The following is a 15,335-nucleotide window of genomic DNA, read 5'->3' on the forward strand; positions in this document are numbered from 1 at the left end:
GCTTGAAGCCCTCTTTTGATGCAAGCAGATGTTGCCAGGTGTGTTCAGCAGCTGTTGCTCAATGCTTATGCCAAGCTATTGTGTTCCTCATGGAACCAAGGAGCCATTGTGACACTGCAGGGGCTGATGGCATCAAGGAGGCAATTGTGACAGTACAGAACCTCCTAGAAACAAGACTCCATTGTGACACCGTGGGGAATCATGGAATCAAGGAGCCCATTGTGACACGGCTGCATGGAACCAATGGTCCATGGTTACACGGCGGATTCAAGAAGAGCACGGTGACACCACGCAACATCATGGAACCGTACGTCCATTGTGACACAGCAAGGCCGCATGGAAACAAGGGGACCATTGTGGCAAAGCAGGGCCTAATGGAAGCCTGGAGAGCATTGTGACATTGTGGGGAATCATGGAAACATGGAGAGCATTGTGACACTAAGGAAACTCCTGGAACCAAGATGACCACTGGCACATAATGGAACCTCATGGAAGCAAGCATCCATGATGACTTTGGAGGGCCTCAGGGACCACAGGACCCATTGTGACACAGCAGGACCTGGTGGAACCAAGGAGCCTTTGTGATACTCCAGATCCACATGGAAGCCAGGGTGCACTGAGACACAGTGGGGCCTTGTTGGAACCAAAGACACCTCTGCAAAAAGCAGGCTAGCTCATAGAAGCAAGGAGTCCATTGTTACAACGTAAAAGCTATGCAACCAAGGGACCATTGTGACACTGCGGGGCCTCATGGAACCAATTGTCCATGATGACAGTGCGGATCAAAGGAGACCATGGTGACACTGCGGAACCTGATGGAACCAAGGAGCCATTGTGACACAGTGGGGCCTCATGGAATCAAGGAGACCATTGTGACCCAGGTGTTGCATGGGAAGGCAAGGAGCCATTGTGACACTTTGGGCTTCTTCCCTTGAGCTCTGCAGCTGGCTGTCCCAGCCCAGCGCACCATGTGCCACCTGCTCTCCTCAGGGCTCTGCCTGCACACAGCCCCAGGAGAAGTTTTCCTGTTTGCAAGGAAAGAATGGAAAAGCCGGAGCAGGTTTCCTAAACAACAAACCCCACTCAGGAGCCACATGCTCAGTACAGGCTGCCGGGAACGATGTCCCCTTTCTACAAGGGTCAGGGTGAGCAGGAATGAATGATCTCTGGGAGCAGAATTCTCGGAGTCTTTCCACTGAATTCTCTGTCCCTGTGTCTTGGGGTGACTTTATCATGTGTATCCCCTATTGCTGCTCTATGCCCAGAAGTGAACTTTGTGCATTTCTGGGCCTTTCAACTGAGCCTGAGAGGGGGGAGAGGAAAAAAAACCGGACAAACTTCTCAGAGCGTTTGTTCAAGGACACACATACACACTCCTCTGCATCCTGCTTGCAGCAAGAGCAGAGGGAAGCAACTTTGTTTCTTTTTAGCCAGTTTTCAGCTCCTTTTCTCTGGGGGGAGATGGAGAGTTGAACTTTGTTTTCCTGGGACTTCGGGGGTTTTTTTTCCCTTCTTCTCTTCTTGACTCTTTCAACATCAGAGCACATTGGGAGAATTTTCTCCCGAGGTGGGGGCCCTGAATGTGGGCCCATGAGCCAGCTGCAAGGAGGAGGAGAGAGACTGCACCTACGGAAGTGTTGGGGTTCCTCCCCCCTGCCATGAGGTCATGGGAGAGGGGACCCTGGGGTAGAGGCATGGCCTGGGCACGGGGTCTCCCTGCTCCCTGCTCACATGTGCCCTAATCCTGTTCAGCACTGCTTATTTTGTGTTGCCCTGTGCCAGGAGGGCCCTGGTTGTGCCGTGATTGCTCAGTTCTTTGGCAGTGCCCCGCCCATGTGGCTGGAGAAGAAAGAGCTCTGAAACTTCTCTCAAGAATCGCTCCCTGTTTCTTTGCACGGGCCTCGCTGTCTATGGATGTTTCAGGAGACCCCACCGAAACATAGAAGGACTCTCAAATTATCCCAGCTTTCTCTGCACAGCGAGAGGTTTTAATATTTAGCATTGTTATCCTTTTCCTGTGTGTTTGTTAGAAAAATAGGTTTTATCTCTTTCACTTTCTTCCCAGGAAAGTTCTTTTTTCCAAAACCTGGTGGGGGAGGGCTGGGTGTAACCTGCCTTCTATAAGAGGATATTTTCCTCCACATTTGTCCAAACCGGCACAGCCTGTCCTTTCCTGGGTGTCTGTTGCAGATGGAAGCTGCTGCTGCCATTCTCAGCTTGACCCCCCCTTTTTTGATGCAAGCAGATGTTGCCAGGTGTGTTCAGCAGCTGTTGCTCAATGCTTATGCCAAGCTCTTGTGTTCCTCATGGAACCAAGGAGCCATTGTGACACTGCAGGGGCTGATGGCATCAATGAGGCAATTGTGACAGTACAGAACCTCCTAGAAACAAGGCTCCATTGTGACACCGTGGGGAATCATGGAATCAAGGAGCCCATTGTGACACGGCTGCATGGAACCAATGGTCCATGGTTACACGGCGGATTCAAGAAGAGCACGGTGACACCACGCAACATCACGGAACCATAGGTCCATTGTGACACAGCGGGGCCTCATGGAAACAAGGGGACCATTGTGGCAAAGCAGGGCCTAATGGAAGCATGGAGAGCATTGTGACACTAAGGAAACCCCTGGAACCAAGATGACCACTGGCACATAATGGAACCTCATGGAAGCAAGCATCCATGATGACTTTGGAGGGCCTCAGGGACCACAGGACCCATTGTGACACAGCAGGACCTGGTGGAACCAAGGAGCCTTTGTGATACTCCAGATCCACATGGAAGCCAGGGTGCACTGAGACACAGTGGGGCCTTGTTGGAACCAAAGACACCTCTGCAAAAAGCAGGCTAGCTCATAGAAGCAAGGAGTCCATTGTTACAACGTAAAAGCTATGCAACCAAGGGACCATTGTGACACTGCGGGGCCTCATGGAACCAATTGTCCATGATGACAGTGCGGATCAAAGGAGACCATGGTGACACTGCGGAACCTGATGGAACCAAGGAGCCATTGTGACACAGTGGGGCCTCATGGAATCAAGGAGACCATTGTGACCCAGGTGTTGCATGGGAAGGCAAGGAGCCATTGTGACACTTTGGGCTTCTTCCCTTGAGCTCTGCAGCTGGCTGTCCCAGCCCAGCGCACCATGTGCCACCTGCTCTCCTCAGGGCTCTGCCTGCACACAGCCCCAGGAGAAGTTTTCCTGTTTGCAAGGAAAGAATGGAAAAGCCGGAGCAGGTTTCCTAAACAACAAACCCCACTCAGGAGCCACATGCTCAGTACAGGCTGCCTGGAACGATGTCCCCTTTCTACAAGGGTCAGTGTGAGCAGGAATGAATGATCTCTGGGAGCAGAATTCTCGGAGTCTTTCCACTGAATTCTCTGTCCCTGTGTCTTGGGGTGACTTTATTGTGTGTATCCCCTATTGCTGCTCTATGCCCAGAAGTGAACTTTGTGCATTTCTGTGCCTTTCAACTGAGCCTGAGAGGGGGGAGAGGAAAAAAAACCGGACAAACTTCTCAGAGCGTTTGTTCAAGGACACACATACACACTCCTCTGCATCCTGCTTGCAGCAAGAGCAGAGGAAGCAACTTGGTTTCTTTTTAGCCAGTTTTCAGCTCCTTTTCTCTGGGGGGAGATGGAGAGTTGAACTTTGTTTTCCTGGGACTTCGGGGGTTTTTTTTCCCTTCTTCTCTTCTTGACTCTTTCAACATCAGAGCACATTGGGAGAATTTTCTCCCGAGGTGGGGGCCCTGAATGTGGGCCCATGAGCCAGCTGCAAGGAGGAGGAGAGAGACTACACCTACGGAAGTGTTGGGGTTCCTCCCCCCTGCCATGCGGTCATGGGAGAGGGGACCCTGGGGTAGAGGCATGGCCTGGGCACGGGGTCTCCCTGCTCCCTGCTCACATGTGCCCTAATCCTGTTCAGCACTGCTTATTTTGTGTTGCCCTGTGCCAGGAGGGCCCTGGTTGTGCCGTGATTGCTCAGTTCTTTGGCAGTGCCCCGCCCATGTGGCTGGAGAAGAAAGAGCTCTGCAACTTCTCTCAAGAATCGCTCCCTGTTTCTTTGCACGGGCCTCGCTGTCTATGGATGTTTCAGGAGACCCCACCGAAACACAGAAGGACTCTCAAATTATCCCAGCTTTCTCTGCACAGCGAGAGCTTTTAATATTTAGCATTGTTATCCTTTTCCTGTGTGTTTGTTAAAAAAGTAGTTTTTATCTCTTTCTCTTTCTTCCCAGGAAAGTTCTTTTTTCCCGAACCTGGTGGGGGAGGGCTGGGTGTAACCTGCCTTCTATCAGAGGATATTTTCCTCCACATTTGTCCAAACCGGCACAGCCTGTCCTTTCCTGGGTCTCTGTTGCAGATGGAAGCTGCTGGTGCCATTGTCAGCTTGAAGCCCTCTTTTGATGCAAGCAGATGTTGCCAGGTGTGTTCAGCAGCTGTTGCTCAATGCTTATGCCAAGCTATTGTGTTCCTCATGGAACCAAGGAGCCATTGTGACACTGCAGGGGCTGATGGCATCAAGGAGGCAATTGTGACAGTACAGAACCTCCTAGAAACAAGGCTCCATTGTGACACCGTGGGGAATCATGGAATCAAGGAGCCCATTGTGACACGGCTGCATGGAACCAATGGTCCATGGTTACACGGCGGATTCAAGAAGAGCACGGTGACACCACGCAACATCACGGAACCATAGGTCCATTGTGACACAGCGGGGCCTGATGGAAACAAGGGGACCATTGTGGCAAAGCAGGGCCTAATGGAAGCCTGGAGAGCATTGTGACATTGTGGGGAATCATGGAAGCATGGAGAGCATTGTGACACTAAGGAAACTCCTGGAACCAAGATGACCACTGGCACATAATGGAACCTCATGGAAGCAAGCCTCCATGATGACTTTGGAGGGCCTCGGGGACCACAGGACCCATTGTGACACAGCAGGACCTGGTGGAACCAAGGAGCCTTTGTGATACTCCAGATCCGCATGGAAGCCAGGGTGCACTGAGACACAGCGGGGCCTTGTGGGAACCAAAGACACCTCTGCAAAAAGCAGGCTAGCTCATAGAAGCAAGGAGTCCATTGTTACAACATCAAACCTATGGAAGCAAGGGACCATTGTCACACTGCGGGGCCTCATGGAACCAATTGTCCATGATGACAGTGCGGATCAAAGGAGACCATGGTGACACTGCGGAACCTGATGGAACCAAGGAGCCATTGTGACACAGTGGGGCCTCATGGAATCAAGGAGACCATTGTGACCCAGGTGTTGCATGGGAAGGCAAGGAGCCATTGTGACACTTTGGGCTTCTTCCCTTGAGCTCTGCAGCTGGCTGTCCCAGCCCAGCGCACCATGTGCCACCTGCTCTCCTCAGGGCTCTGCCTGCACACAGCCCCAGGAGAAGTTTTCCTGTTTGCAAGGAAAGAATGGAAAAGCCGGAGCAGGTTTCCTAAACAACAAACCCCACTCAGGAGCCACATGCTCAGTACAGGCTGCCTGGAACGATGTCCCCTTTCTACAAGGGTCAGTGTGAGCAGGAATGAATGATCTCTGGGAGCAGAATTCTCGGAGTCTTTCCACTGAATTCTCTGTCCCTGTGTCTTGGGGTGACTTTATTGTGTGTATCCCCTATTGCTGCTCTATGCCCAGAAGTGAACTTTGTGCATTTCTGTGCCTTTCAACTGAGCCTGAGAGGGGGGAGAGGAAAAAAAAACCGGACAAACTTCTCAGAGCGTTTGTTCAAGGACACACATACACACTCCTCTGCATCCTGCTTGCAGCAAGAGCAGAGGAAGCAACTTTGTTTCTTTTTAGCCAGTTTTCAGCTCCTTTTCTCTGGGGGGAGATGGAGAGTTGAACTTTGTTTTCCTGGGACTTCGGGGGTTTTTTTTCCCTTCTTCTCTTCTTGACTCTTTCAACATCAGAGCACATTGGGAGAATTTTCTCCCGAGGTGGGGGCCCTGAATGTGGGCCCATGAGCCAGCTGCAAGGAGGAGGAGAGAGACTGCACCTACGGAAGTGTTGGGGTTCCTCCCCCCTGCCATGAGGTCATGGGAGAGGGGACCCTGGGGTAGAGGCATGGCCTGGGCACGGGGTCTCCCTGCTCCCTGCTCACATGTGCCCTAACCCTGTTCAGCACTGCTTATTTTGTGTTGCCCTGTGCCAGGAGGGCCCTGGTTGTGCCGTGATTGCTCAGTTCTTTGGCAGTGCCCCGCCCATGTGGCTGGAGAAGAAAGAGCTCTGAAACTTCTCTCAAGAATCGCTCCCTGTTTCTTTGCACGGGCCTCGCTGTCTATGGATGTTTCAGGAGACCCCACCGAAACACGGAAGGACTCTCAAATTATCCCAGCTTTCTCTGCACAGCGAGAGCTTTTAATATTTAGCATTGCTATCCTTTTCCTGTGTGTTTGTTAAAAAAATAGTTTTTATCTCTTTCACTTTCTTCCCAGGAAAGTTCTTTTTTCCAAAAACCTGGTGGGGGAGGGCTGGGTGTAACCTGCCTTCTATCAGAGGATATTTTCCTCCACATTTGTCCAAACCGGCACAGCCTGTCCTTTCCTGGGTCTCTGTTGCAGATGGAAGCTGCTGGTGCCATTGTCAGCTTGAAGCCCTCTTTTGATGCAAGCAGATGTTGCCAGGTGTGTTCAGCAGCTGTTGCTCAATGCTTATGCCAAGCTATTGTGTTCCTCATGGAACCAAGGAGCCATTGTGACACTGCAGGGGCTGATGGCATCAAGGAGGCAATTGTGACAGTACAGAACCTCCTAGAAACAAGGCTCCATTGTGACACCGTGGGGAATCATGGAATCAAGGAGCCCATTGTGACACGGCCAGGCCGCATGGAACCAATGGTCCATGGTTACACTGCGGATTCAAGAAGAGCACGGTGACACCACGCAACATCATGGAACCATAGGTCCATTGTGACACAGCGGGGCCGCATGGAAAAAGGGGACCATTGTGGCAAAGCAGGGCCTAATGGAAGCCTGGAGAGCATTGTGACATTGTGGGGAATCATGGAAACATGGAGAGCATTGTGACACTAAGGAAACTCCTGGAACCAAGATGACCACTGGCACATAATGGAACCTCATGGAAGCAAGCATCCATGATGACTTTGGAGGGCCTCAGGGACCACAGGACCCATTGTGACACAGCAGGACCTGGTGGAACCAAGGAGCCTTTGTGATACTCCAGATCCACATGGAAGCCAGGGTGCACTGAGACACAGTGGGGCCTTGTTGGAACCAAAGACACCTCTGCAAAAAGCAGGCTAGCTCATAGAAGCAAGGAGTCCATTGTTACAACATCAAACCTATGGAAGCAAGGGACCATTGTCACACTGCGGGGCCTCATGGAACCAATTGTCCATGATGACAATGCGGATCAAAGGAGACCATGGTGACACTGCGGAACCTGATGGAACCAAGGAGCCATTGTGACACAGTGGGGCCTCATGGAATCAAGGAGACCATTGTGACCCAGGTGTTGCATGTGAAGGCAAGGAGCCATTGTGACACTTTGGGCTTCTTCCCTTGAGCTCTGCAGCTGGCTGTCCCAGCCCAGCGCACCATGTGCCACCTGCTCTCCTCAGGGCTCTGCCTGCACACAGCCCCAGGAGAAGTTTTCCTGTTTGCAAGGAAAGAATGGAAAAGCCGGAGCAGGTTTCCTAAACAACAAACCCCACTCAGGAGCCACATGCTCAGTACAGGCTGCCTGGAACGATGTCCCCTTTCTACAAGGGTCAGTGTGAGCAGGAATGAATGATCTCTGGGAGCAGAATTCTCGGAGTCTTTCCACTGAATTCTCTGTCCCTGTGTCTTGGGGTGACTTTATTGTGTGTATCCCCCTATTGCTGCTCTATGCCCAGAAGTGAACTTTGTGCATTTCTGTGCCTTTCAACTGAGCCTGAGAGGGGGGAGAGGAAAAAAAACCGGACAAACTTCTCAGAGCGTTTGTTCAAGGACACACATATACACTCCTCTGCATCCTGCTTGCAGCAAGAGCAGAGGAAGCAACTTTGTTTCTTTTTAGCCAGTTTTCAGCTCCTTTTCTCTGGGGGGAGATGGAGAGTTGAACTTTGTTTTCCTGGGACTTCGGGGGTTTTTTTTCCCTTCTTCTCTTCTTGACTCTTTCAACATCAGAGCACATTGGGAGAATTTTCTCCCGAGGTGGGGGCCCTGAATGTGGGCCCATGAGCCAGCTGCAAGGAGGAGGAGAGAGACTACACCTACGGAAGTGTTGGGGTTCCTCCCCCCTGCCATGAGGTCATGGGAGAGGGGACCCTGGGGTAGAGGCATGGCCTGGGCACGGGGTCTCCCTGCTCCCTGCTCACATGTGCCCTAACCCTGTTCAGCACTGCTTATTTTGTGTTGCCTTGTGCGAGGAGGGCCCTGGTTGTGCTGTGATTGCTCAGTTCTTTGGCAGTGCCCCGCCCATGTGGCTGGAGAAGAAAGAGCTCTGCAACTTCTCTCAAGAATGGCTCCCTATTTCTTTGCACGGGCCTCGCTGTCTATGGATGTTTCAGGAGACCCCACCGAAACACAGAAGGACTCTCAAATTATCTCAGCTTTCTCTGCACAGCGAGAGCTTTTAATATTTAGCATTGTTATCCTTTTCCTGTGTGTTTGTTAAAAAAATAGTTTTTATCTCTTTCACTTTCTTCCCAGGAAAGTTCTTTTTTCCAAAAACCTGGTGGGGGAGGGCTGGGTGTAACCTGCCTTCTATCAGAGGATATTTTCCTCCACATTTGTCCAAACCGGCACAGCCTGTCCTTTCCCTGGGTGTCTGTTGCAGATGGAAGCTGCTGGTGCCATTGTCAGCTTGAAGCCCTCTTTTGATGCAAGCAGATGTTGCCAGGTGTGTTCAGCAGCTGTTGCTCAATGCTTATGCCAAGCTCTTGTGTTCCTCATGGAACCAAGGAGCCATTGTGACACTGCAGGGGCTGATGGCATCAAGGAGACAATTGTGAGAGTACAGAACCTCCTAGAAACAAGGCTCCATTGTGACACCGTGGGGAATCATGGAATCAAGGAGCCCATTGTGACACGGCCAGGCCGCATGGAACCAATGGTCCATGGTTACACTGCGGATTCAAGAACAGCACGGTGACACCACGCAACATCATGGAACCATAGGTCCATTGTGACACAGCGGGGCCGCATGGAAACAAGGGGACCATTGTGGCAAAGCAGGGCCTAATGGAAGCCTGGAGAGCATTGTGACATTGTGGGGAATCATGGAAACATGGAGAGCATTGTGACACTAAGGAAACTCCTGGAACCAAGATGACCACTGGCACATAATGGAACCTCATGGAAGCAAGCATCCATGATGACTTTGGAGGGCCTCAGGGACCACAGGACCCATTGTGACACAGCAGGACCTGGTGGAACCAAGGAGCCTTTGTGATACTCCAGATCCACATGGAAGCCAGGGTGCACTGAGACACAGTGGGGCCTTGTTGGAACCAAAGACACCTCTGCAAAAAGCAGGCTAGCTCATAGAAGCAAGGAGTCCATTGTTACAACATCAAACCTATGGAAGCAAGGGACCATTGTCACACTGCGGGGCCTCATGGAACCAATTGTCCATGATGACAATGCGGATCAAAGGAGACCATGGTGACACTGCGGAACCTGATGGAACCAAGGAGCCATTGTGACACAGTGGGGCCTCATGGAATCAAGGAGACCATTGTGACCCAGGTGTTGCATGTGAAGGCAAGGAGCCATTGTGACACTTTGGGCTTCTTCCCTTGAGCTCTGCAGCTGGCTGTCCCAGCCCAGCGCACCATGTGCCACCTGCTCTCCTCAGGGCTCTGCCTGCACACAGCCCCAGGAGAAGTTTTCCTGTTTGCAAGGAAAGAATGGAAAAGCCGGAGCAGGTTTCCTAAACAACAAACCCCACTCAGGAGCCACATGCTCAGTACAGGCTGCCTGGAACGATGTCCCCTTTCTACAAGGGTCAGTGTGAGCAGGAATGAATGATCTCTGGGAGCAGAATTCTCGGAGTCTTTCCACTGAATTCTCTGTCCCTGTGTCTTGGGGTGACTTTATTGTGTGTATCCCCTATCGCTGCTCTATGCCCAGAAGTGAACTTTGTGCATTTCTGTGCCTTTCAACTGAGCCTGAGAGGGGGGAGAGGAAAAAAAACCGGACAAACTTCTCAGAGCGTTTGTTCAAGGACACACATACACACTCCTCTGCATCCTGCTTGCAGCAAGAGCAGAGGAAGCAACTTTGTTTCTTTTTAGCCAGTTTTCAGCTCCTTTTCTCTGGGGGGAGATGGAGAGTTGAACTTTGTTTTCCTGGGACTTCGGGGGTTTTTTTCCCTTCTTCTCTTCTTGACTCTTTCAACATCAGACCACATTGGGAGAATTTTCTCCCGAGGTGGGGGCCCTGAATGTGGGCCCATGAGCCAGCTGCAAGGAGGAGGAGAGAGACTACACCTACGGAAGTGTTGGGGTTCCTCCCCCCTGCCATGAGGTCATGGGAGAGGGGACCCTGGGGTAGAGGTATGGCCTGGGCACGGGGTCTCCCTGCTCCCTGCTCACATGTGCCCTAACCCTGTTCAGCACTGCTTATTTTGTGCTGCCTTGTGCGAGGAGGGCCCTGGTTGTGCTGTGATTGCTCAGTTCTTTGGCAGTGCCCCGCCCATGTGGCTGGAGAAGAAAGAGCTCTGCAACTTCTCTCAAGAATCGCTCCCTGTTTCTTTGCATGGGCCTCGCTGTCTATGGATGTTTCAGGAGACCCCACCGAAACACAGAAGGACTCTCAAATTATCTCAGCTTTCTCTGCACAGCGAGAGCTTTTAATATTTAGCATTGTTATCCTTTTCCTGTGTGTTTGTTAAAAAAATAGTTTTTATCTCTTTCACTTTCTTCCCAGGAAAGTTCTTTTTTCCAAAAACCTGGTGGGGGAGGGCTGGGTGTAACCTGCCTTCTATCAGAGGATATTTTCCTCCACATTTGTCCAAACCGGCACAGCCTGTCCTTTCCTGGGCCTCTGTTGCAGATGGAAGCTGCTGGTGCCATTGTCAGCTTGAAGCCCTCTTTTGATGCAAGCAGATGTTGCCAGGTGTGTTCAGCAGCTGTTGCTCAATGCTTATGCCAAGCTATTGTGTTCCTCATGGAACCAAGGAGCCATTGTGACACTGCAGGGGCTGATGGCATCAAGGAGGCAATTGTGACAGTACAGAACCTCCTAGAAACAAGGCTCCATTGTGACACCGTGGGGAATCATGGAATCAAGGAGCCCATTGTGACACGGCCAGGCCGCACGGAACCAATGGTCCATGGTTACACTGCGGATTCAAGAAGAGCACGGTGACACCACGCAACATCATGGAACCATAGGTCCATTGTGACACAGCGGGGCCTGATGGAAACAAGGGGACCATTGTGGCAAAGCAGGGCCTAATGGAAGCCTGGAGAGCATTGTGACATTGTGGGGAATCATGGAAACATGGAGAGCATTGTGACACTAAGGAAACTCCTGGAACCAAGATGACCACTGGCACATAATGGAACCTCATGGAAGCAAGCATCCATGATGACTTTGGAGGGCCTCAGGGACCACAGGACCCATTGTGACACAGCAGGACCTGGTGGAACCAAGGAGCCTTTGTGATACTCCAGATCCACATGGAAGCCAGGGTGCACTGAGACACAGTGGGGCCTTGTTGGAACCAAAGACACCTCTGCAAAAAGCAGGCTAGCTCATAGAAGCAAGGAGTCCATTGTTACAACGTAAAAGCTATGGAAGCAAGGGACCATTGTGACACTGCGGGGCCTCATGGAACCAATTGTCCATGATGACAATGCGGATCAAAGGAGACCATGGTGACACTGCGGAACCTGATGGAACCAAGGAGCCATTGTGACACAGTGGGGCCTCATGGAATCAAGGAGACCATTGTGAGCCAGGTGTTGCATGGGAAGGCAAGGAGCCATTGTGACACTTTGGGCTTCTTCCCTTGAGCTCTGCAGCTGGCTGTCCCAGCCCAGCGCACCATGTGCCACCTGCTCTCCTCAGGGCTCTGCCTGCACACAGCCCCAGGAGAAGTTTTCCTGTTTGCAAGGAAAGAATGGAAAAGCCGGAGCAGGTTTCCTAAACAACAAACCCCACTCAGGAGCCACATGCTCAGTACAGGCTGCCTGGAACGATGTCCCCTTTCTACAAGGGTCAGTGTGAGCAGGAATGAATGATCTCTGGGAGCAGAATTCTCGGAGTCTTTCCACTGAATTCTCTGTCGCTGTGTCTTGGGGTGACTTTATTGTGTGTATCCCCTATTGCTGCTCTATGCCCAGAAGTGAACTTTGTGCATTTCTGTGCCTTTCAACTGAGCCTGAGAGGGGGGAGAGGAAAAAAAACCGGACAAACTTCTCAGAGCGTTTGTTCAAGGACACACATACACACTCCTCTGCATCCTGCTTGCAGCAAGAGCAGAGGAAGCAACTTTGTTTCTTTTTAGCCAGTTTTCAGCTCCTTTTCTCTGGGGGGAGATGGAGAGTTGAACTTTGTTTTCCTGGGACTTCGGGGGTTTTTTTTCCCTTCTTCTCTTCTTGACTCTTTCAACATCAGAGCACATTGGGAGAATTTTCTCCCGAGGTGGGGGCCCTGAATGTGGGCCCATGAGCCAGCTGCAAGGAGGAGGAGAGAGACTGCACCTACGGAAGTGTTGGGGTTCCTCCCCCCTGCCATGAGGTCATGGGAGAGGGGACCCTGGGGTAGAGGCATGGCCTGGGCACGGGGTCTCCCTGCTCCCTGCTCACATGTGCCCTAATCCTGTTCAGCACTGCTTATTTTGTGTTGCCCTGTGCCAGGAGGGCCCTGGTTGTGCCGTGATTGCTCAGTTCTTTGGCAGTGCCCCGCCCATGTGGCTGGAGAAGAAAGAGCTCTGCAACTTCTCTCAAGAATGGCTCCCTGTTTCTTTGCACGGGCCTCGCTGTCTATGGATGTTTCAGGAGACCCCACCGAAACACAGAAGGACTCTCAAATTATCTCAGCTTTCTCTGCACAGCGAGAGCTTTTAATATTTAGCATTGCTATCCTTTTCCTGTGTGTTTGTTAAAAAAATAGTTTTTATCTCTTTCACTTTCTTCCCAGGAAAGTTCTTTTTTCCAAAAACCTGGTGGGGGAGGGCTGGGTGTAACCTGCCTTCTATCAGAGGATATTTTCCTCCAAATTTGTCCAAACCGGCACAGCCTGTCCTTTCCTGGGTCTCTGTTGCAGATGGAAGCTGCTGGTGCCATTGTCAGCTTGAAGCCCTCTTTTGATGCAAGCAGATGTTGCCAGGTGTGTTCAGCAGCTGTTGCTCAATGCTTATGCCAAGCTATTGTGTTCCTCATGGAACCAAGGAGCCATTGTGACACTGCAGGGGCTGATGGCATCAAGGAGACAATTGTGAGAGTACAGAACCTCCTAGAAACAAGGCTCCATTGTGACACCGTGGGGAATCATGGAATCAAGGAGCCCATTGTGACACGGCTGCATGGAACCAATGGTCCATGGTTACACTGCGGATTCAAGAACAGCACGGTGACACCACGCAACATCATGGAACCATAGGTCCATTGTGACACAGCGGGGCCTGATGGAAACAAGGGGACCATTGTGGCAAAGCAGGGCCTAATGGAAGCCTGGAGAGCATTGTGACATTGTGGGGAATCATGGAAACATGGAGAGCATTGTGACACTAAGGAAACTCCTGGAACCAAGATGACCACTGGCACATAATGGAACCTCATGGAAGCAAGCATCCATGATGACTTTGGAGGGCCTCAGGGACCACAGGACCCATTGTGACACAGCAGGACCTGGTGGAACCAAGGAGCCTTTGTGATACTCCAGATCCACATGGAAGCCAGGGTGCACTGAGACACAGCGGGGCCTTGTGGGAACCAAAGACACCTCTGCAAAAAGCAGGCTAGCTCATAGAAGCAAGGAGTCCATTGTTACAACATCAAACCTATGGAAGCAAGGGACCATTGTGACACTGCGGGGCCTCATGGAACCAATTGTCCATGATGACAGTGCGGATCAAAGGAGACCATGGTGACACTGCGGAACCTGATGGAACCAAGGAGCCATTGTGACACAGTGGGGCCTCATGGAATCAAGGAGACCATTGTGACCCAGGTGTTGCATGTGAAGGCAAGGAGCCATTGTGACACTTTGGGCTTCTTCCCTTGAGCTCTGCAGCTGGCTGTCCCAGCCCAGCGCACCATGTGCCACCTGCTCTCCTCAGGGCTCTGCCTGCACACAGCCCCAGGAGAAGTTTTCCTGTTTGCAAGGAAAGAATGGAAAAGCCGGAGCAGGTTTCCTAAACAACAAACCCCACTCAGGAGCCACATGCTCAGTACAGGCTGCCTGGAACGATGTCCCCTTTCTACAAGGGTCAGTGTGAGCAGGAATGAATGATCTCTGGGAGCAGAATTCTCGGAGTCTTTCCACTGAATTCTCTGTCGCTGTGTCTTGGGGTGACTTTATTGTGTGTATCCCCTATTGCTGCTCTATGCCCAGAAGTGAACTTTGTGCATTTCTGTGCCTTTCAACTGAGCCTGAGAGGGGGGAGAGGAAAAAAAACCGGACAAACTTCTCAGAGCGTTTGTTCAAGGACACACATACACACTCCTCTGCATCCTGCTTGCAGCAAGAGCAGAGGAAGCAACTTTGTTTCTTTTTAGCCAGTTTTCAGCTCCTTTTCTCTGGGGGGAGATGGAGAGTTGAACTTTGTTTTCCTGGGACTTCGGGGGTTTTTTTTCCCTTCTTCTCTTCTTGACTCTTTCAACATCAGAGCACATTGGGAGAATTTTCTCCCGAGGTGGGGGCCCTGAATGTGGGCCCATGAGCCAGCTGCAAGGAGGAGGAGAGAGACTGCACCTACGGAAGTGTTGGGGTTCCTCCCTCCTGCCATGCGGTCATGGGAGAGGGGACCCTGGGGTAGAGGCATGGCCTGGGCACGGGGTCTCCCTGCTCCCTGCTGACATGTGCCCTAATCCTGTTCAGCACTGCTTATTTTGTGTTGCCCTGTGCCAGGAGGGCCCTGGTTGTGCCGTGATTGCTCAGTTCTTTGGCAGTGCCCCGCCCATGTGGCTGGAGAAGAAAGAGCTCTGAAACTTCTCTCACGAATGGCTCCCTGTTTCTTTGCATGGGCCTCGCTGTCTATGGATGTTTCAGGAGACCCCACCGAAACACGGAAGGACTCTCAAATTATCCCAGCTTTCTCTGCACAGCGAGAGCTTTTAATATTTAGCATTGTTATCCTTTTCCTGTGTGTTTGTTAAAAAAATAGTTTTTATCTCTTTCACTTTCTTCCCAGGA

This window comes from Aphelocoma coerulescens, chromosome 29 (assembly GCF_041296385.1).
Source record: "Aphelocoma coerulescens isolate FSJ_1873_10779 chromosome 29, UR_Acoe_1.0, whole genome shotgun sequence".
Lineage (NCBI taxonomy): Eukaryota > Metazoa > Chordata > Aves > Passeriformes > Corvidae > Aphelocoma > Aphelocoma coerulescens.